Genomic DNA, 23,399 nt, shown 5'->3' on the forward strand with positions numbered 1-23,399 from the left:
AAGTTATCTTTCTAATCCTCATACCTGGGATTACTTTCAAAGAGTGTGTCTGCTCTTATCTCAGGGGAAATTCCTCTTTCCCTTGACTACAAGGATCTAGTAAAGTATTTTAGAAAACATGATATACTGTTTGTGAAGATAACAAAAAGTATCTGTCTTTGAGAGTCTCTTACATAGAATAAAATAGCAAATCTATTTATTTATTCTTTTAGCCTGTTTCTAGACTCCTGCTCCTTTCCCTAAGACAAAGTGTCAAGAGAGAACAAAGAAAATTTTCTTCTCCATGCTCAAAAGATTGTCTGAGGTGGGCTTTTCATCACAGTTTCAGGCTCCAGTCCAAACTTTTTATTTTCTAAGTTCAGAAGTGGTTCCCAATTCAAATACAATTCTCTAATAGAAAGGCCATGGGCTAATCACTTATCCCATTAGGCATCTTTTTAAAGTTTACTTTACCTTTAAATCCTATATAGGAGGAAAGGTCACATAAGTGACCTGAAAACTATGTGTGTCAGAAAAAAATCACTTTTAATATGCATGAATGTGATATCCAAAGGATTAAAGTTATATATTGGTTTCCTAATCTTAAAAGAAAAATTTGATAAGCAGTAATGAAGGAAAAGAGCAACAGTTAAAATCTAAAGTTCTTCATATTTCCTCAAGTGATGCAGAGTTTGCATGAGGGTCAAGAATAAAAGGTATGTGTGTGTGTATGCATGTATACCTCTATACATGTCCAGAAGAATAAAATGATCTCTTACAATAGGAACACAGCTCTTCTAATCAACAGAAAGACATGTTGGAAGTTGAAGCTGATTTTTAATTCTGTATACTAACATTTGTGTTATTTTTATGAATATTAACTCTCAGGTGTTTGTATATATAGAAGCTAGGATTCTAAATATATTTCTTAGCTTAAATGTTTCACCAAATTCCTAGGATCAATTGAAGGCTTTGAGAGAATTGAGAGAAAATGACACATGTAAATAAAAGATTCTAATTTTCCCTAGTTTTCCTAGAAAAAGCCAGGAAAAGGTGTTTCTTTCTGATAGGCAGAATTAGAAAACCATCGCCTGTCCTTGAAGGGGTAAATTAGATGCAGTTTATTTGTGATATAGCCATCTATAATAGCTTTATCTAGTAACTTAAAACACTGTTCACTGAGTAAAAGGTGGAATTTGACTCACAACACCACAAACAAACAAAATCAATTCTATTTAATACAATCAAGAGATATTGATGTGCTTTTGGTGCATTGTTTAGACTTCATTTTAGTACATTATCCTTGCTGATTTCCCATTAAATGCTATTTTGTTTTACCCTAGGCTGTGGGATTTAAAAAAATTTGCACCTCAATTTATATGCAAATATTGAAACGAGAATATAAGAATAGTTTTAAACACTATTTTTCTTGAAAAACTTCTAGAAATGCTTATCAAAAATATCTATTCATCTATCCATCTATTTGTCTAGTTACCTATCTAGCTAGCTAGTTGTCAGTCTATGTATATCTATGTAATCTATCTGAAAAAGAAACCTATGGTACCCATAGGGAATCCCTTTAATACCTTTCCCAAATTCAGGTTAACCAAATAGCTTCTAAAATTACTAATTAACTCAGGTGATCAACTTTAGCCATCCAGGGGACTCTGGGTACTTGTGACCACACACAGCTAGTTTATTTTAAATTTCTTTTGACTATTCTATGAAAACATAAAACATAAAATTGTAATATTAATGGAGTATTATGAAATAATTGGTGTAATGTTGAAGTCAAGTTAAAGATTTCTGTTTTCTCAATCACTTATGTATTTATCTTAATACTTTACAATCCTTTATTCTGCTGTTTGGGAATGTACAATGCATTATGGTTATCTTCAATCACCCTAGTACATATTACTACACCAGAAATTCCAGGTCCCATTTTACTGTTAACAAGCACTAGTTAGTAAACTTTTCTGTTTCCCCCCTTCCCCCACTTCTCTTCAATCTCTAATAACTACTCTTATTCTCCACTTCTATGATATCAACATTTTTTTTTTCTGTTGTGGGGCCTGAGCTCTGGGTCTTGGAGATGATCCTCAGCTCTTCAGCTCAAGGCTAGAGCTCTACTAGCTGGTTTTCTGAGTGGTTAATTGGACATAAGAGTCTCACAGACTTCCTGCCTGGTCTGGCTCTGAATCGAGATCCTCAGATTTCAGCCTCCTGAGTAGCTAGGATTACAGGCATGAGCCACCAGCGTTTGGTATCAACATTTTTATATTTCATCTATAGACTTTGATCATTAAGTAATTATTTTGTGGTTGGCTTATTTTATATAATGACTTTCAGTTCCATCTTGTCACAAATGCAAGAACTACATTTTTAGCACTGAATCACATTTAATTGACTATATGTCTCACATTTTCTTTAACTATCTAACAGTTCAGGGATATTTCAGTGGTTTTCACTTCTTGGCTATTTTGACTTCCTGCCTATACAGTGGCTTCATTTCATTTGGGCATACTCTCAGTAGTGGGGCTGTTGAATGCTAAGTTATTCTATCTTTAATATTAACCAATTTATGCCAGTGTGATAATTTTTCTCTTCATAAAGGAGGCTATAATAAATAAAAATTTGGTACAATAAAAGTGGCACTCTGGAAAGATGCCAAATGTAATTTTGAAGGCTTTGTATCTATTAAGGAAATGTGGAGAGATAGAGAAGCAGAAAAATCATTCTCATAAAAAAATGGGATTTCAATATGGACATGAAAGATGATATCATTGAGTGAAAACTATCACAAACCACAAGAGCAACTCAGGAAAGTATGTGCTTTGAGCAAATTGGTTTATGCAACAGACTTTCAAGCACATAAGTTATTAAAAAGACTTTTTCAAAGAAGATTTATCCAGCCACCCTCTCTATCCCTTCATTTATAAATATTCACTCTAGACATACTGAAGTGAATAATATTCATCACACATTGTGAGAGTCTCACAGTGCAAAGCGAGACAATATGAAAGCAGGCCATGTGTAATACAGTATTGTGGACTCTAAGGTGGAAATAAAGGATTTCTGGAACTAAGCGGAGTGTGATAACACTTGGAAATGATTTAGAGACCATGTCTCTGTCTCTGTCATCCACAATAAGCAGTTAAGATATAGTAACAAGGGTGACACATTCACATTTTATTTTAGGAACGTAGTGGAAGTTGAAATGGAAAACTCTTCTAAAAAACAAAAAACTCTGTTAAAGCTCATCTACAAGAGAAAAAAGATGACAAAAAGTTAAGTTATATTGGACAATACTTATGTGTCAGTCCTGGTCTAACTTCAAATTATGGACATTTATGCATATGTATATAGGAATGTGTATATTATTTAATTTTCACTGTAATGAACTTATATTATTTGGATTTCTCTAATTTTCAGCTCATTGTTAACATATTTGTAAATTCAGGTGTTTACCAAACTGATTTCATATGATGATTGCCATGTATCTACCATATTTTAATATAAAAATGATTACATAATGATTAAGCAAATTACTAAATTATAAAATTTATTTGGCAAATCAAATTTAAAAAATGATATTTTGCAAAATAATGATCTGTACTTCATGAGTGATAAGTGAAAGAAGGCAGCATTATTTGATCAGGAAATTATATTAGAAAACAGTTAATTCTTACCTAGCATAGTATGTATTGCTATAATCAAGCAACTCTGGAAGCAGAGGTAAGATAACCATAGTCAAGGCCAGGATCTGAAAAAGCAGAAAACAAAAGATCTGAAAAACAGAAAAATAAAGAGTTAAAAGGAATTGGGTTCAAAATGCTCACCTGGCAAGCACCAAACTGTCCCCAACCCCCAGTATCTCAACTTCCTACCCCCCACAAATTCTCTTTTTATTGATATGCTTCTGTTTTATCATAGAAAATTTAATTAATCCATATACACCTTACACCATACACTTGTACATATGCATTTTTCAAATATGGAGGAACAAATTACAGTAAATATGGATAAAAAGAATATCACAGTGTAGCAGGTTTTCTTTTTACTTCTCTATTCCTGATCCAATCAGAATATTGTTGTGTTTATAAAAACAAAAACAAAACAAAAAAGTGCTCTGAAAATATAGACTTAGTGGCATAGTCACAGCCAACAGCTTGGTATGTGTATGTGTATATCTGAGCCACTGTTTGTGTTTACAAGTCGATTTTAAGCTTCAGAAAATGGAAATACAAAGGAAGAGATGAAGTGAAGGACACAGGATGGGCTGATAGTTGTAGAGAATTTATATTGTGTCTTGATCTGCCTACTTGACTTGCATTGCATACATCTCTAACAATTTTGTTAGAGATGTATGTATTTACATGCATTTGTACATAATCTATGGGCATCTCCCTTGAGCTTTATTTCGAAGCTCCACAGCATTCAGTTTCATCGTGGTTAAAATGATGCCTTCCAACACCAACAATATGTTTTGTATTACTTGAATATTCACTGAATATTGATGTACATATTATATCTTTATGTTATAATCACAATAGGTAATTCACATTTTTGTATACAACTGATTAAATTAAAGCTTAATTAAATTAAATTAAAGCTTAATTCATTGGTTTAAATCTTCAAATCACAGTGCCCATTAAAAAAATAAATTTAAGGAGTTTAAAGCCTATATTCTTTAAACAACTCCCTTTGAAGACGGTAAATACTTGTGTTTCATTAGACTTCTTTAAAAAAATAATTTGTGTGATAGATGAGAAAATCAAGAGGAACCATAGTGTTTGTCTTAGTCTACTTAAGAGGATAAAATGAAATAGATGACATATCACAAAGGAAATTATTTTGTCAGCTTTGGAAGTCTATGATGAAGGTTCTACCCTATTTGGTTTCTGGTTCATAGATGGTGCATTATAGCTGTGTTCCTACACTATAGAAGAGGCAACTGAGTTTCTTGGGCCTCTTTTATGAAAGGCACTACATGAGTGTTCCACTCTATCCACTGTCCCATCACAAGACCCCATCTCATGTCATCGCTTGATGGTTAAGATTTTAATATGTAGTATTTGAAGCTGGGAAGGAAATTTAAGCATTCAAACCATAGCAGTGGGCCAACTGCAGCCTCAGTGAAAAATATATTTATAGTTTACAGCACAGGACTGAAACAAAGAGTCTCAAAGGTAATTGGCCATGACATCCTTTTATTTTATGGTAAATGATGAAACCGAAATTTTACTTTAAGTTTGTACTGAATGCATATCTCTTTCAATTTTTGTTCAGTGATAATAGCTGTAGAATACAATTAGTGAATTCTAAGACTGAAAACTCTTATTGATTATTGTGTTCATGGTAATCAAGTCGTAAGAAACATCTGAGGAATTTTGTGGTTATTTTTTCACATGCTGGGCAGCTCAGCATATTAATTATCTCTCTTCAGAAAGGAGTACCAATGTGAAAATACTTGGCTAGCTTCTCCTGGACGTTAAAGAAACAGCTCCTGTGGATGTAATGCAGGCTGATGAATACCATTAAGTTATGAGCTCTTTAGATAATCACAAAAATAGATGCCCAGATGCCTCTATGTATAATCATGCTATTTTTGCCAAACACCTGATTTGTAGTAAGCACTTTAGCTGAATGGTATTAAGACCACTGGCAAGAATATGGAGACAGCTCTAAGGACTCAATATAATAAATTATGGTTAATTTACTTAGCAGATATAAACATAAACTTTACTTCTAAACCTCCCTATCTCCTTATATTTTCCAGATACATTTTTAAGTCATTCTACTTTATTAGTGGCCACAAAAGTAAAACAATTCTACAGTTATTTGTGGTTCTATTTCTATTGAAATGAAACAACCGATGTATCCCTATGATAAAAGCATATGATTAAAAGTTCTTTTTTCTCTCCTATTGTTTTAGTAAATGAAATTTTGAAATCTGATTTTATATATGTCCATCCTCTCACAATACGTTCATAAACCAAGGAATTTTTTATCAGACTATATTATGCAATTTCCTTTATACTGATTTTTTTATTATCTACTAGTTCTGATAGACATTTTTCCTGCCTATAACAAGAGTTTAGTTTCACTTTTTCTTTTTCTCAATTTTATTGTAAAGGTGAGATACAGAGGGATTACAGTTACATAAGTCAGGTAATAAGTACATTTCTTTTTGAACAGTATTACTCCTCCTAAATTTTTTCCCACTTTTTCCCCTCCCAACTCCCCTCCACCCAGATTGTAAACATTAATTTCCAATGTAGTGTGTACTGAGTATCACAGCTGAATTGTTTCACCCTTTGTCCCAACAAGGATCCTGGTCATATGGGATCATGTATATGCATAACTGTAATGTCTTCTCTTTCTTCTCCTCATCCATTTTCTTCTCTTTCTCTCTTGTTTCTAAGATGTTGATTGCTTTCAGTATATCTTCCTGGGACTTTATACAAATTTATGAGGTATATGTGGTATTTGCTGTGTTTGCCTGCCGGATGTTTTCACCTGAGGAAAGGAAGGAGGGAAGGAGAGAAGAAGGGAGGTAAAGAGAGAAGCAGTGAGGGAGAAAAAAAAAAGGAAGTGAGAAAGAAGGAAGGGATTTTAAGATTAAGTATAACATTTTCCTAGAATTTCCTTGATTAATATATACAGGACTCTACATTTTTATCATTATATAGTTAATTGTTTCTGTGTAAAACTAATACAGCTTGCTTAATCTAGTCTATTTTATAGATTCAATATCTCTCCCTTACACTTAGCACTGGTCATTATTGGAAATGGGAATTATGTGGCTGAGATGAAAAAGGAAACAGAAGGGTTATTTTGTATATTGGATTTAAGTAGGTAAGAGAAATAAAAAGTGTAGAAAAATAGATAGTACATTTAACTCACTTCATAATGATTATATGTAATAGTCTCTCTTTATACCCTCCCTCATTTTCTTCCCAAAGCAATGACGGCACATACCTAGCTCCAGAGAACTGTTCTGAATTTTCTCTTTGCAAGTAGCCTAGTTACTGCCAGCTACAATCCACTTCTATGCTCATTTTACAGAGAAAAATTGACACATTTCTTGGAGATGTGCATGTGTACTTTAATCATATCCACTAAAACATTTTTACAAGTCTTTTGAATTTGTATAAGCTTCTGAGAATTTCCATCTTCAAGAGTATGGAATCTGAACCCTGAGTTCATTATATATGCATGTGAATGTGTGTGCACATGCATATGCTTGTTTTACTTTGAACATATAAAGTATTAAAATTCAAATGTAAGTATACTTTCTACTTTTAGTATCAGGTATTTCCCTATAGTAGCATATATTACAGTAACTCATTATTCTACATTTTTCTGGGTTTTAATTCTTGTGCTTTTTTGAAATACTAACAAATGACATTAATTTACAAATTAATTCACAATCCAGTCTACATTTTCATTAAAATCAGCACTGACAAAATGGCCTGTAGTGTTGTGAGCACAGCACACTGAGAATGCATTTTAACATGTACAAGGCCCTATGTTTAATCATCAACACCACACAGGGTCACACACACACACACATTCACACACACACACACACACATACAGTGGCATCTATTTCCCTTTATAAACGTGAAATGACAGAGTTCTACCTTCAAGGAACATTTAGGGAATATTCTAAATTACATATATAAGTATTGATTAGATCTATGATCAGTTAACAATTACCATATTATTAAATGCAAAATCAAATACAGTGCATTTGGATGACAAAGCCTGCTTTTATTTGGTAGACATCCAGTGTTCTACCTATTCAACCACTTACTTTGACAACTTTATGCCTAAAATCACCAAGATACACTATGCTCATTCTATACTGTGGGGAATTTTTCTGTCTAGTTTCATTCATTAGCTAAGATTACTTTCACTCTCCTTCAAGGCTGCTCAGAGAAACCCTATACCTAGTCCATGTCCAGAATCTGATGCATCTTCTAAGCATCAGGAATCTTGTAGCCACCTGGAAGCTGGACAACAGCAGCACAGATCATTAGACGAAACAGACAGCAACATCTGTAGGAAGTGCTCAATTCTACTTCTCCTAAATATGTGTGCCCTAGACAAAGTCCAAAGTTGTCCCCTAGGATCAGCTATGGGCAAGTCAGTACTTTTCTGGGTATTTGGGAACAAATGTTAACATCAGAGAATTTCTAGCATAATGTTATTTTGTAGGAGATCATTGGCTCTTATTAAAATAGGTTACAATTTGTAGCTAGTATATATCACCCAAATTCCCCCCTTGAATAAAATTATCATATTATATTGTACATGAACTCAAAGGTTTACTCTGCCTACATTTTAAAGAGTTATATGAGGAAGAGTAAGACGTTGCACGTTTAGGCTTAATTCTTTATTTTTAACTAGCATAGTTATGTTGGAAATATGTAAGTACCAAGGTTTCAGAAGTATCTGCAATTTGAGATGCTATATAAAATGTATTCCATTTAATGAGCTCTGCAATCCATCGACTGTTGAACTATACATCAAGTGCATGCCCCTTCCTTTCAACATTCAATCTGTTTAGCTCCCACTAATAGGTACATTAAAAAGAATCTTGCTACAAATATGAGCACAGACATCATAGCTATATGCATTTCTGCCTATGCTCACAGTTTTTGAAAAGCTCCTAAGAGAAATCTTCACAAAGATAAACTGTAACCCTTTTTGTGCAGTGTTTGCTAATGTAGAAAGACATGACATGCATTTTTTTCAGTACATAGTGGAACAAGAGCATCAGGATTATATTGACTGCAAAATAACAGAAGGAAATAGAATGATAATATCTGATAGGTGTGGGTAATTGATCTGATGTTTGGCTTTCTGGATGTGTCTGAGTGCTCCTTTGGAAAAAGTGTGAAAATAACACTGTTACAAATTGTAAATTGAATCAAGATGCTATAATAATAGTACTCTGGAAACAATGACAGATATCATTAAATTGAAAGTAAGCTGATTAGCTTTGAAATATTACAGAAGTCATCTAAAATTATAAATAAATAATAACCCGGAAAGAGGAATTGCAAAGATACATTTTCTATTTTGCTTCTGTTTCAAATGGCATTTTGGCGATGTGTTTATTTTTATTTAAGAAAGGCTGGCTGAACTCCAGAACAAAATCCATTTCAATGTTGTCAAAAAAAAGGTAATTCTTTTAAACGGGCATTTTAAAAATAAAAGTTCACCACTCGTGTTTCTCACAGAAAAATCTGATGTAGTCTTGTTTTTGTAATGTTTTTGAACAAGTTCCTGAAAATAGACCTTTGCAAATTAGTGTTAAAAGAAAAAAATGGGTTTGAGGAAGGTACTACTGAGCTACCCAAGTGATGCTAGCTGCAAAGAAGGCTGAGATCTAAGGATGAAGGTTCTAAGCCAACCTGGGTAGCAAAGTCCATGAGACTCTTATCTCTAGCCACCACAAAACAGAAAGTACAGTTGTAAGTCAAATGGTAGAGTGATACCTTTGAGCACCAAAGCTTAGTGACAGTGCTCAGGCCCTGAGTTCATGCCCCACAATGGGAACAAAAACAAAACAACAACAACAAATTGGTTTAATAATAGTGAAATCTTAAAAGTCAATATAACGTTTTGAGAGGAAGATGCCCAAAATATTTAGGCCGTTGCCAATACTTAGAATTGCTTACAGTCAAAAAAGAAAGTACATTGTTCTTGGTTTGCTTCAAACTTTAATAAACTGGAAAGCAGAGTTTAAATATTCTCATTTAACATAGATTAGAAACGTGGTTTCACCTCTAATTGTCAAAATTCCACTTCAGTTATCTTTTGTAAGCAAATAGAGAAGAGACATTTAACTGCTGTATTTCTGAGTAAAAGCAAATCTATTTTGTATTTAGATTATTAATAACTATTAGTAGTTGTGAACATATGCTACATACAATTACTAAAACCAAGACATATGATTGAAAGGGAATTTTTGCAACTAGAAGTTCTAAGACCCTAAAAAATTGATTTCAAGTGTCACTTTTAAACCAAAATTCCCCACATCGATTTGTGAACTCTCATGTTCTCCTCTCTCTCACCGCTTCTTTATCTTTCTCTTCCCTCTCCCTCCTTTTATTATCTATCTTAGGCAAAATACATGAATTGAATCAAACGTTATGTGTTTACAGAACTCATAGTGGAATTTTCATCTCTTATTTTAACACTTTGTTGTTGCATACTTGTAAGACATTGTACTTATGATTTGTACTTTGGGGTGGAAGGTCAAATATTGTTTTCAATAGAAGGTGTATATGTACCATTTCAGACAACTCTAAATATGACTAGATCTGTCAGGTCTGTAGCATAGCACATACCAGATGAATGAGGATATTCTACAAATAATACAATTTTAATTCACAGAGAATTTAAAATAAATCAAGTTAACCATTACACAGTCTTTATAAACCCAATGTCTCACACTGCCAGTTGGTACACAGGTATGGTGTGAAGCATACAAGTTAATAATTTCCTTCCTTTTGCATAAATTGGCTATGCTATTTTGCTATATAAGCATAACCTTCAATGAAATGATACTCTTTTAAATGGTTTCTACAATGAAAAAAAACCAAAAGGGAAAATCTAGACTGATATCATATATGATACTAACATAGGCTTCCCTTCAAGGTTGAATAAACAGAAAAAAGAATGAAAACATCTGCAGAAAGTGATCCCAGTATGAAATAGGGCCATCACATTTCATTCCAATCAGAATCACTGTTTATTTTCAATATTAAGTCCAGCAGTAGGTAAGACCACTGGCTGAAAATTAAAAGCTAATCTATGGAAAATTATGGCTGAGGGATGTGTAGTCTACATTGGAACATTTGTTAAATAAATAATGAAACATTAGAAAGAAACCTAACCTTTCAGACATTCTTGGCTTTTACTTAGACTCTGGGGCCTGAGCCGGGAAGCCGCCATGCTCACAGTAGAACTGTTTTGACTGTCCAGTCGATATGAGATTTGAGCGACTCTTCAGATCATGTTCTTCATCCCTAGCCAGAGCTTTCCTGCTGACACTCAAGTCATTGTTTCAAGGAGCTTTGAGATCCCGTTTGCATAAAACTTGATTTTAAATTATCCAATCCTGGGGTTGTTCTTATAAAGTACAATTTGTCTTTTTTGGACTTCTTTTACATTAAAACTGCTATAAAACTTGTTCCAAATTTACCCTGAGATTTGATGAATTCCCTTCTCATGATTTCATTATAAATGTATTTTAAAGTGGGAGGGCAGAGACAGAGGTGTTTTAAAATAACAAATAGATATGTGGCAAGTGAAAAGCTGCGCATTGAAATGCCCTGGGTTATAAGCTTACCAGAGAGAAGTTCCTCTTATTCCTCAGAGTGTTTGTTTATTGCTGTATTAATATCAGGCAGGGTTATTTCATTATTAATATCCAAGAGAAATGTTGCTGTGTGGGGTATTCCACATCGGGTGTATGACAGGTCTGACCTGGGATGAAACCACAGTTCCCAGAGAAGCCTGGTTTGTGATTAACAACAACAATACCTTGACATCATCTAGCAGGTGCTGAAATGCTCCCACAGTGACCACCAAGGTGAACTAACTGAGCTATGTAACTTCATTATTTCCTGAGCATGCCTTGAGAAAGACTTAAAAGCTCATTTTAAACTGGGTGCTAGTGCTTCAGGTCTGTACTCCCAGCTACTCAGGAGACTGAAATCTGAAGCTCTCAATTCTAAAACAGCCAGGGGAAATAAAAGTCCACCACACTCTTACTTCCAATTAATCACCAACAATGTTGAAAGTGGAGCCCTGGCTCAAATGGGAAATCACCGCCTTTACTCAAAACAAGAACAACAATTAAACAGCAACAACAACGACAAAAAAAAACCCACTTCATTTTAAATCATCAATCGAGTGTGCAAATGAATGCAAATAATCTATATGAGATTATTATTATTTTTTCTGGTTGTGGAGCCTGCACTCTGGGCCTGGGCGCTGTCCCACAGCTCTTCAGCTCAAGGCTAGTGCCCTACCACTTGAGTCACAGCACCACTTCCTGCTTTTTCTGCTTATATGGTGCTGAGGCATTGAACCCAGGGCCTCATGCATTCAAGGCGAGCACTCTACCACTGAGCCACCTTCCTAGTCCCATATGAGACAATTTTACATTCAGTCTTCTTTTTTTAATGTTTTTTATTGTGAAAATACTGTACAGAGGGGTTACAATTACATGAACAAAATAATGAGTACATTTCTTATCAAGCATTGTTGTTTCCCCCTTTGTTTTTCCCCTACATGTCCTGGCATTTCCTGTTAATAGTCATTTAAGTGAAATCTGGAGTATTGGATTACTTCAGAAGACCTTCCAGATTAAACTGATAAAAGAGAGTATTTTCTTTTAAAACACAGGTTGAGTTTCTAGGGAGGTCTTTCATTTTCTTATTAATTAATATCAGAGATTTCTCATTTCAGTGAAGTAATGTCTCCCTTTGTTCTTAAATAGCTTGTAAAATTTAATATTTTGTGACAATCTTCAAATGCTTTTGGCATCCAAGACAGTTATTGGCTATATGAAAGTCTGGAAAGCTGGGCACTAGTGACTCGCACTTGTAATTCTAGCTATTAAGGAGGCTGAGATCTGAGGATTATGGTTCAAATCCAGCCCAAGCAGCAAAGTTTAAGAGATTTTTGTTTTCAATAAACTAACAGAAAGTGAGAAGTGGAACAGTGACTCCAATGATGGAGCACTGGCCTTGATCAAAAAAGCTCAGAGACAGTACCCAGGCCCTGAGGTTAAACACTAGGACTGGCATGCGCGCGCGCACACACACACACACACACACACTTCCCAAACAATTTGGCATCAATTTGGTTTTTTTTTATTTGACTTACATATTGATAGGCTCTCTCTGTCTGTCTTTATCTCATCTATCTATCTATCTATCTATCTATCTACCTACCTACCTACCTATCTATCTACCTACCTATCTATCTATCGGTAGTACTGGGTTTGAACTTAGGGTGAAATGCTAACTAGGCAGCTGCCCAACTCTAGCCTAGGCTAGGTCAATTCCGAAGACGTGTTCATAATATATACCTTTGCACAGTCATGCTGAGACCCATAGTCCATTTTCTCAGCAATGGGTTACATGAAGTCCAAATTTTAAAGACTTATCAAAGCAATTTGTTTTAAAATTCAGTTTTCTAATATTCTGGTACTATAAATTGAGTCACAGGCAATTACACAAATATTCTTATATCAAATAGTTTCCTATCAAAACTACCAATGCATATTTAGACTCCCCTCTCCCCTTGCAAATATGAGAATGGTATGGCAATGAGGCACACCATGGAACGTATCTTTTAATTTCTAGATTATTCTAATCACTCTACAAAGACACTTAAACAGACTATGTAAAACATTGTAGAAATATTAAACCCCTACACAGATTTCTTTAAAGCAGATTTGGATGGAATATATAAATGAACATGAATAGACTTCAAATGAAATAAATTAGCAAAATACATTTTATTGTCTCACAAACATACAAAACTCAATCAATAACCAAAGAGCTAGTTTTTTTTATTTACTGTACTTCCAATTTTTCATTGCATTTTTATTCACCTTACACAGTAAAAAAAATAAAGACAATGGCTGCTTTATTGCTTATCTATTACAAGGATTTAAGAGATTAAAAAAATATGGTACAATGGCTTGCTTTGCTAAAATATTCTAGATTTACCCTGCATTTCAAAGTATATGCCAGTGAGCCTGAGAATGCTTGACTTAGATAAAAATCACCCCCTGAGTCATCTATCCTAGACTTGACATGACTTGTAATAGATTTAAAGTATTTCTAAGCTAAATTTTAGCTTAGAAATAGCAATATCTTCTTGCTAGGAAAACTCTGTAGTGCTCTCACACATTTTACTTACTATTAAAAAAACCGTCAATGAAAATCCAGCTGAACACCAGTCTTTAATTTTCTCCATGCTAAGTTTCAGATACCTCATTGAGGTTTGACTAGTGGGAGTTTGAGAGGAATATGAGATTTTTTATTGTCTTGTACTGGAGAGCAGAGACTGCAGGAATCCATGATATAACCCTCTTGAACTCTTCTCTCACAAAAGGGGCATAGGCTCTCCCTGGTGACCAAACATACTTTCTGATGTCCATGGCTTTGTTTCTCCCTTAGATGTAATAAAACCAATGCCAGCACATAATGATTATTTGAAGATATATTTGCCAGGTAACCGTATACATATTTTTAAGCTTTTAAAATATAAGGGAAAAAAATTCACATGCAAATTTTAGATGATCCATTTGGTAAATAAGTACTTTTTCTGCATGAAATCACCGTTACCATTTTGTATTCTGAAGAGTGAAAATGTCATAGTTTCCTGTTGGTGTAAATGTGTCCTTTCATTTCTGTACCTTGCCTACTGTTTGCTCTCCATGCTGTGACTACTTTTCCTCAACTTTTATTCTGTTGCATTGTTTTAATTCTCCCCAAAAGACTTCTAGTATTTTATGAAATTTCACATTTTGACCTGCAAATCATCAATCTTACAAGCTTTAATGTGTGAGAGAGAAAAAGATGACAAAAAGCTGAAAATTGACTTTCTGAACTAAAATTACTTTCTTAACATATAGTTTTAAAGAGGTAAATTACTATGACAGTTTGATTGCAATTTAAAACATCATCTTTGGTGGATTACAAGTATTTTAAGGCTCATAATTTCCACAATCATTTTCCGTCTCCAAAATGCTTCAGATTTAATTTAAAATAACATCTGTATTAATTTCATCATTTAGAATGAAAGTTGATTGTTTTTTGGAGCTAGTAATTCTCTGAAGTGTTGCATATCAAACTGTGCTCTCTACAGAATTTAAATCATAAAATAAAATGTGCATGTTTTCCCCTGCAGGAATTCTATTTGAATCAAGCCTATCTTTAATTCTTGTCATAATGTGTCATTAATAATTTATTAACATTTATTGTAGTTTATACCTTACACCTTAATACAACTTAAGCTCTTTGAAATATGTATAAATTATAATTTGAATATTATTTTATACAGCTTCTCCAGATCTAGATTCATCTGACACACATTTAAATACTACCTTTCTTGTACTGAGCATTCTGGGATACTACTTACAGGAATGGGGTTCAAATTGGGGAAACAAAGTCAAACTACTAAGTGTATTCATTGAAGTGGAATGTCCTATCCTATGAATCCTATGCTTATCTATTTGCTTTAATTAAAGTATGTCAGCATTTAAAACCCTTGGGTGCGTCAGTGGGAATGTAGGGGAATATCTGTGAGTGATTTTAGTTTCAAATCAAGAGAGTGGAAAACATTTAGTCATTGCAATCAATAATGACAATAGTTTTTGCTAGAAAAGACTCATAGAGTCAAAATTAATTTTCAAGGGTTACAATGCTTTCATTTTTCAAAACAGGAAAATGGAAATGTGCATCAAATACATGATTTTTTATTTCTAAAATATCAAGTGCTTAGCTATAGAATACATGCAAGTAACAATTCCTCCCTCTTTTGATATGACACACTGACATCTCAAGACACCATTCAAACAAGGGAATAAATACTGAGGTTAAGACATTAGTTTGACAATCTGTCTTTACATAGCATACTGCTTTACTGATTTCAGACCTGCAGGATTGTCTGTATATTGATTGCACAGAGAGAGAGAATTACACTTTCCATAATATTTTCTGAACACATATATTTATACAATGTGTGTATTGTGTGAATAAATATATATATATATATAATTTAGAAGTTCTTTTTGTTATTAATAAGTTTTTTATTGTGTTCTTTTGAATGTCTGCTGAATGTTAGTTACATAATGAGGACCGTCTGCTCTTTGAGTACCAACTTCTTGGAATTGTAGCATTCTGTGATAAGATTGCAAATCATTAAGCAACTTGTTAGAAGAATGAGTACACAAAATCATTCAGCAACTGGTTAGAAGAATGAGTACACACTCTTCTTCTAAAAAGATTTCAGAAACTTTACTGTAAGTGCAGAAAGATTCCACTAAGTATGATCTCAAAATATAGTATACAATGAGGAGATTATTCAAATATGTATCAAATAATCTAGAACTGGAGATATAAGATCCTATTGTTTATCATCTAAATTTCTCTTATTGGCAACTTATTCCAATATTCTAAGTATCACTTATTTTTAAAAAGTGAAAAATAAATCTGGGGAACCTGAAAAATAAAAAACCCATGTCCTACAAAATGTATATTTAAAGAATAATATTAATATTTTACCTTTATTTAAAGAAAATATGCAATAAGTGAAATAATCTCTACTTATTTCTCTTGATAGAAGGCACAATAGCACTATTAAACCTAAGAGAAGTTCAATTCAAATTATCAATTAAATATACATCCTGAAATAAACATGGTGTTGCAGGTATCTTCATTGAATGTTGATTTGCATACAAGGAGTGGTATGCCAGAATTGTATGATAGTTCTATTTTTAATATTTTGATGAATGTCCATAGTTCCCATACTATTAAACATTCTGAACAGGTTTATTTTAAACAGTTCGAGAGGCATTATAAAGTTTTACTTTGGTTTAATTTGCCTTTTGGTTTCTTAAACCAGATATAAATTCACTTAGATACATATTTGCATGTGTGTTCTATGTGTGTCAAATATGTGCATTTGCTTGTAATTTACAAAAATGGTTATACTTACATTACTTCCTTTTATTAATGAATATCATATGGGCATTTAAAAGCTGTTAAGAATTATTTTTGTAACACTATTTTCTTCTTCCAATGAAAAAGACATGTCTTAATCCACTTGTCATAATTGTATTGCAATTTTCTTTTTGTTGTATCAAGTGATTTGAAACCTGATTGTAAGTGAAGTCATATCCACTTTAAACACTTATACATGACCATTCTCTAAGATAAAATACACATAACAAGATAATCATAAACTGAGAAAAGTGTGAATGTATGAGAGGTTGAAATAACTAGTCTTCAGGGATTGTAAAGTTCTTTTTCTGCAAGACAACACATCTTGCAAATATCAGATAGTAAGCTAAAGCTAGACAGCTGAAAAAATGTAAATACATCAGTAATTGTCTATCACATCTACTAAAAGTCTTAATTAGTACCTGTAATTTTGTAGAGAAAATTTTTTTGTTGAAAAATCCTCTCTAATAATTATGTTTGATCAAAAATAATAGATGTCTGCATAGCTTCAACTACAAAATAAATACTATATCAAAAAACCTTCCAAATAGTCTCACTTATATCCCATTGATAATTACGTGACATTTCCTCAGATTTTACATGGCAGAAAGTTCCACCATGGTTTCAGCTTAAGGGGATAAACACCCAAAAAACTTCACAGAAGATAACTCTGAGGGGTGATATCTGTAGTCCATTTCTAAATTCTGTAATCAATGATTAAAATTCAGTAATAGCATTTCAGAATTCATGCAGTTTTTAGAGATCCACTTTATAGTCTTGTTTTTAATTTAAAGTGCTAAAATATGCCAAATGTGTAAAAACAATGGATAGTAATACACAGTGCAAACTATTAGACATTAAGTTTTTGAGGCAAGAATATTGAATTTGAAAATACACTTAACTAAATAAACTTGTTCAGGCTAACACAAAAAATATATCACATTTACTTCAGAAGATGTTTTAAACTTCTTTTGTACAAAAATGTAGTCATAATTTCAAAAACTCAGTAACATGAACTTCATCAATTCTTAAATGTGTAGCGGGAATTTATTATCAAAATTTTTTCGACCCATTTCTAAATTATCAAATCTTCTGCCAGGCACTGGTGGCTCATGACTGCAATCCTAGCTACTCAGGAAGCTGAGACCTAAGGATAGTTTGAAGCCAGCCAGGGCAGGAAAGTCCATGTGAGTCATCTCCAATTAACCAAGACCATGTGAATTCATCTCCAATTAACCAAGAAAAAGTCAGAACTAATTCTGTGACACAGATGATAGAGCACTAGTCTTGAAAAAAAGAAGCACACAGATAGGGCTCAAGCCTCAAGAGTGATAGCAAAATAGAAAAAAAAACAAAACACACAGAAGAAAACAAAGTAGGCAAAAAGAAATACTGGCCCAGACCCATGAAGAATAACCTTTGTCTATGAACCTCTAAAAAACCTATTTTTTAAAATTCTTTTTCAATCCTAATTTTTTAATTCACTCACTACCTGTTTTACCATGAGTTTAAAACATTTGCAACAATGAGAACATCATTGACCTCGGTATAATAGAATGTGTTTTTAAAACTGTGCTAATTTAATATATTTGCTTCAGTTTTTATGTATTTATGCTGATTCTGGATCATATTTAAAGTATATGCATCAAAAATTGGTCTATATTGCTGCACTAAAAATGTCTCTTTTTTTCTGGGATGAGAATCCTAAGGCCATTTAGCTATGTGAGTCACTCGGTTTTTGTGAGACTGTGGCCAGGGACACCCAGGTTACAGCTCTCTCAGGACTTCAATCAGTTCAGGGTAGATAGAAAAGGCTATCCTGGTCCAAGCTTCCCTTGTCCTGTTGGTCTCTTGTTCTAATGCCAAGGGTTAGAAAGCCTTCCTTCCTTTCCATCAGAGTCACCCCGAGGTCTCCTCACAATATGATATCTGGCCTGTACAATGAGAAGTCTGAGATGGAAGGAAAAGAAGAGAGGCAAACCAAAGAACCCAAAATTAAAGCTCAAAAATAACATTCCATGTCTTCAGCATGGTTTCATCCTTCAAGAATAATATGACAAGATAACACCCCTACTTATACTTAAGGGAAAAGAGATTTAAAAAAAAAACAAAACAAAACAGAAAAGATAGAAAAAAGACATGTATAAACTGTCTGTATTGAGCTAATGAATGGATCATATGATTTTTAAAAAGTAAAACTAAAGTTCTCACATATAAAAATTTTTTAATTGTGAAAATACTGAGCAGAGGGATTACAATTACATGGGCAAGATAATAACATTTCTTATCAAGCATTGTAGCCTCCTCCTTTATTTCCCCTTCCCATCCCATCCTCTCCCCGTCCCCCCACTCAACCCTCCCCCCACCAAAGTTGTAAAGTTTGTTTTCGACATACGACTTGTACTCTCATTGTTGCAATGGGTCCACCTGTATACCTATTTAAACGATTTGTTTTTCCCTTCTCCTCCACAAATTATAACAACATCAAATACAATGAAAGCAGGGGTTATACCAAGGGGGAGGGACATACAAAGGAACAAAGAAATCATCTTATAAATGTGTTAGAAACAATCGCATGAAAGAAATAAAACATTTGAATACATATCTTAGGGTTTATTTCCCTAAGATCAACTTATTTGACCTTTTCTGCTTGATGCAGACCTATACTAGTTATGGCAAATAAGGGAAACCATGGGACCTATGTTTCTTTGGGCCTGGCTTACTTCACTTAATATAATTTTTTTCCAAGTCTTTCCATTTCCTAACAACTGGGGCAATGTCATTCTTTCTGATGGAGGCATATAATTCCATTGTGTATATATACCACCTTTTCTTGATCCATTCATCTACTGAGGGGCATCTGGGTTGGTTCCATATCTTAGCTATAGCAAATAAGGCTGCAATAAACATAGTTGTACTGGTAGCTTTAGTTTGGTCTTGTTTGTGATCATTTGGGTAAATGCCCAAAAGTGGGATTGCTGGTCATAGGGGAGCTCTATGTGGTGTCTTTTGAGGAACCTCCATATTGCTTTCCAAAGTGATTGAACAAGTTTACACTCCAACCAACAATGCAGTAAGGTTCCCTTCTGTCCACATCCCCTCCAGCATCTGTTGTTATTAGAGTTCTTGATTATAGCCATTCTAACGTGGTAAGGTGGTATCTCAATGTTGTTTAGATTTGCATTTCTTTTATGGCTAGGGAGGTTGAGCATTTCTTCATGTGTCTATTGGCCATCCTTCTTTCCTCTTCAGAGAAGTTTCTCTTTAAGTCTTTAGCCCACTTATCACCTTGCACCAGAATCAACTCCAAGTGGATCAAAGACCTCGAATCAAAGCAGACACTCTGAAAACATTACAGGATGAAATAGGAGCAACTCTAGGTCTTCTTGGCACAGGCTGAAATTTTCTTAATAGAGATCCAGAAACACAAGAAATCAAAGAAAGGTTGGACAAATGGGATTGCATGAAATTGCAGAGCTTCTGCATGGCAAAGGATAATAGAAAGCCCACGGATTGGGAGAAGATCTTTCCTAGCCAGACAACAGACAAGGGTCTCATATCTAAAATATACCTGGAACATAAAAAATTAAATCCCCCAAAAACAAATCTCCAAAGAAACAACTGCCCAATAAATAAGTGGGCTAAAGACATAAAGAGAAACTTCTCTGAAGAAGAAAGAAGAATGGCCAATAGACACATGAAGAAATGCTCAACCTCTCTAGCCATAAAAGAAATGCAAGTCAAAACAACATTGAGATATCACCTCACCCCAGTTAGAATGGCTCTAATCAAGAAATCTAATAACAACAGATGCTGGAGGGGATGTGGACAGAAGGAAACCATATACAAAATTTTGATGAGTTTCTTGAAATAGTTTCAACCATTTCTACAAATAAGATTATATGGGAAACAAAGGAGGAGGCTACAATGCTTGATAAGAAATGTGCTCATTATCTTGCCCATGTAATTGTAACCCCTATGTACAGTATTTTTACAATAAAAAATGGTCCCCAAAAAAGATTATATGGGAAAAAGAGAAATATGTCATAGTTATTTATTTTCATCATAATTAACCATCAACCAAATAAAAATGAGCATGGCTGAACAAATTCAGCTATAAAATTTCCTGTATAAGAAAAACAATTGAGGAATGGTCTATGAATTCCTAGTTTCTCCAGAACTTTCATCACAAAGGGGTGTTGGATCTTGTCAAATGCTTTTTCTGCATCTATTGAGATAATCATGTGGTTCTTGTCCTTGCTCCTATTTTGTTGAATTTCATTAATTGACTTGGATATATTGAAACAGATTTACATCCCTGGAATGAATCCTGTTTGATCATAGTGTATAATTTTTGATGAGTTTTTAAAATTTTGCTGAGTTTTTTTAAATTAATTGACCAAGATTTTATTGAGAAATTTTCATCTCTGTTCATCAAAAAATGGGTCTATAGTTCTCTTTCTTTGACGAATTCCTGTCTGGTTTGGGGATGAGGGTTATGTTGGCTTCATAGAATGAGTTTGTTATTAAAATTTTGCTTTCAGTTTTGTTGAAGAACTTGAGGAGTATCAGAATGAGTTCTCTTTTGAAAGCCTTGTAGAAATCATCTATGAATTTACCTGGTCCTGAACTTGTCTTGGATAGGAGGTCTCTTATTGCCATTTCTCTTTCATTCATTGATATGTATCTATTTAGTTTGTTTAAATCTTCTTGGTTTAGTTTGAGTGTATCAATATTTGTGAGGATTTCTTCTATTTCTTCCAGATTTTAAAATTTGTTAGCATAAAGATTTGCAAATTATTCCCTTATAATATTCTGAATCGTGGGTGTTTCTGTGGTGATGTAGCCATTCTCATCTCTGATTTTGTTTATTTGAGTGTATTCACTTCTTTTTTGGTAAGATTTGATAAAGGTCTGCAATTTGTTAATTTTTTCAAAGAACCAAATCTTTGTTTTGTTGATTCTTTGGTCACATGTTTTCTCTCATTTGTAGTAACTAAAATATGTCTATGATATTCTTAGCAGGGGATCCGAACAGCCCAATCACTAAGAACATAGGATCTTATAGAATGAATCATATCAAAATGAAATCCAAGAATTAAGAGACAACTGGTTCTTATTATGCATGCAGTAATTTCTACTATTTTTTGGTTTAGTTTTCTGTATACTTTGTCTTGTATATACGCTTATCTGATCTGTGTAAGGAAAAGGGAACCACAAAAACAGAAGACAAAAGATGAACTAAAGCGCAATGATACTCATTAGACTCTATGTTGGAAATGAAGTTTACAACTTGGGAGGGAGGTTAATGGTAAGTGGCAAGTGGGAGAAAATATGGGAAGTGATAACAGTGTCTGAAATGGAATATACTCGTTACCTTACTTACATAACTTTTAACCCCCCGTTCACCTTTATAGTAAATTTTTAAAAAGAAAAAGAAAATTAAAAAAAGAAAAGAAAAGAATCCTTAACTAGAAGCATCTAGTACTGGACACCCATCCTTTAGAAATGTGTGATGAGGCGATAATAAAATCCATCACTAAAGAGCTGAGACTATAACATTTACTCTTGCAACATGATACCTTAGAAGGCAAACAGAAGAAAGAAGTTTCAATTTTAGCTTTGCTGACAGTTAATGAGAAATTGGTGATATTTTGTGTGAAATGTAATCACATTTAAATGATTAATTTCACTTTTCAACATGAGTCCCATCTAATTTGGCTAGGAGAATGCGAAACATTATATCGAACATTGACTTGGCTACTGTTCATTAAAGAACAGATTTCAAGTATCTCTGACAAAAAGGGCATAGATTCACATAAAAAGTGAGAACGTTAAATCAATGGTTTGATTATCACTTGAATATTATAAAAATATGATTCATCATGGCATGGGAAATTTTATGTTATCTTTTCTTTGATAATCTATTTCACGTAAAGTCATGAAAGCCAGGGGAGTGTCCTTAGCTATTCTCTCAAAAGGCTGTTTAGCTAAATATCTATAACAAGTAGAAATGCACTAGTTCACAATTAAAGAACGTCCTTCCAAGTCAGGCCTTTTACCCTAATATTATGTAAAATTTTATGTCTGGAGATACAAGTTTTCAACAGAGCATCTTAATGATTCAATCTTGGTAGCACATTCAAACAGTTTCTGTCCAAATTTAATCTAGCTGGCCTTAGAATGATTTTAAGAGTAAATCTAGCACTTATACCTGAAAGTTTCTTTTCTTTCTTCAAACCTAATTAAATACACAAAAAATATTAAGTTCAGTTGATATAGTTTACTGTGCATTATTGCCCCATAAACTAACACAATGTAGCCAAGGTAGTGAGAATTCAAATTGATGCTTCCATTAAAGCATAGTTCTAAAACAAGTGAGTCTGTCATTGAGGTAATCGAAAGAGAGTGAAAGAAGGGAGTTCACAGACAAATGGATATAATATTCATCTCAATGAGAATGGGATCCTGTTCCGTATTACTTCATCAGCCACCTCTAGTTTCTATAGCTTTTATTACTACTGAATTACTTGTTTCTTCTGGGTGTGTTGTATTGATTTTGTGGTTAAATAAGCATATGGTCATTACTGTGATATATAGAGTTATAAACTGATCCATTTCATAGATAGGAATAACTTCACAACTTTTAGCGGAAAT

The sequence above is a fragment of the Dipodomys ordii genome, unplaced genomic scaffold, assembly GCF_000151885.1.
Source record: "Dipodomys ordii isolate 6190 unplaced genomic scaffold, Dord_2.0 Scaffold4, whole genome shotgun sequence".
Classification (NCBI taxonomy): Eukaryota; Metazoa; Chordata; class Mammalia; order Rodentia; family Heteromyidae; genus Dipodomys; species Dipodomys ordii.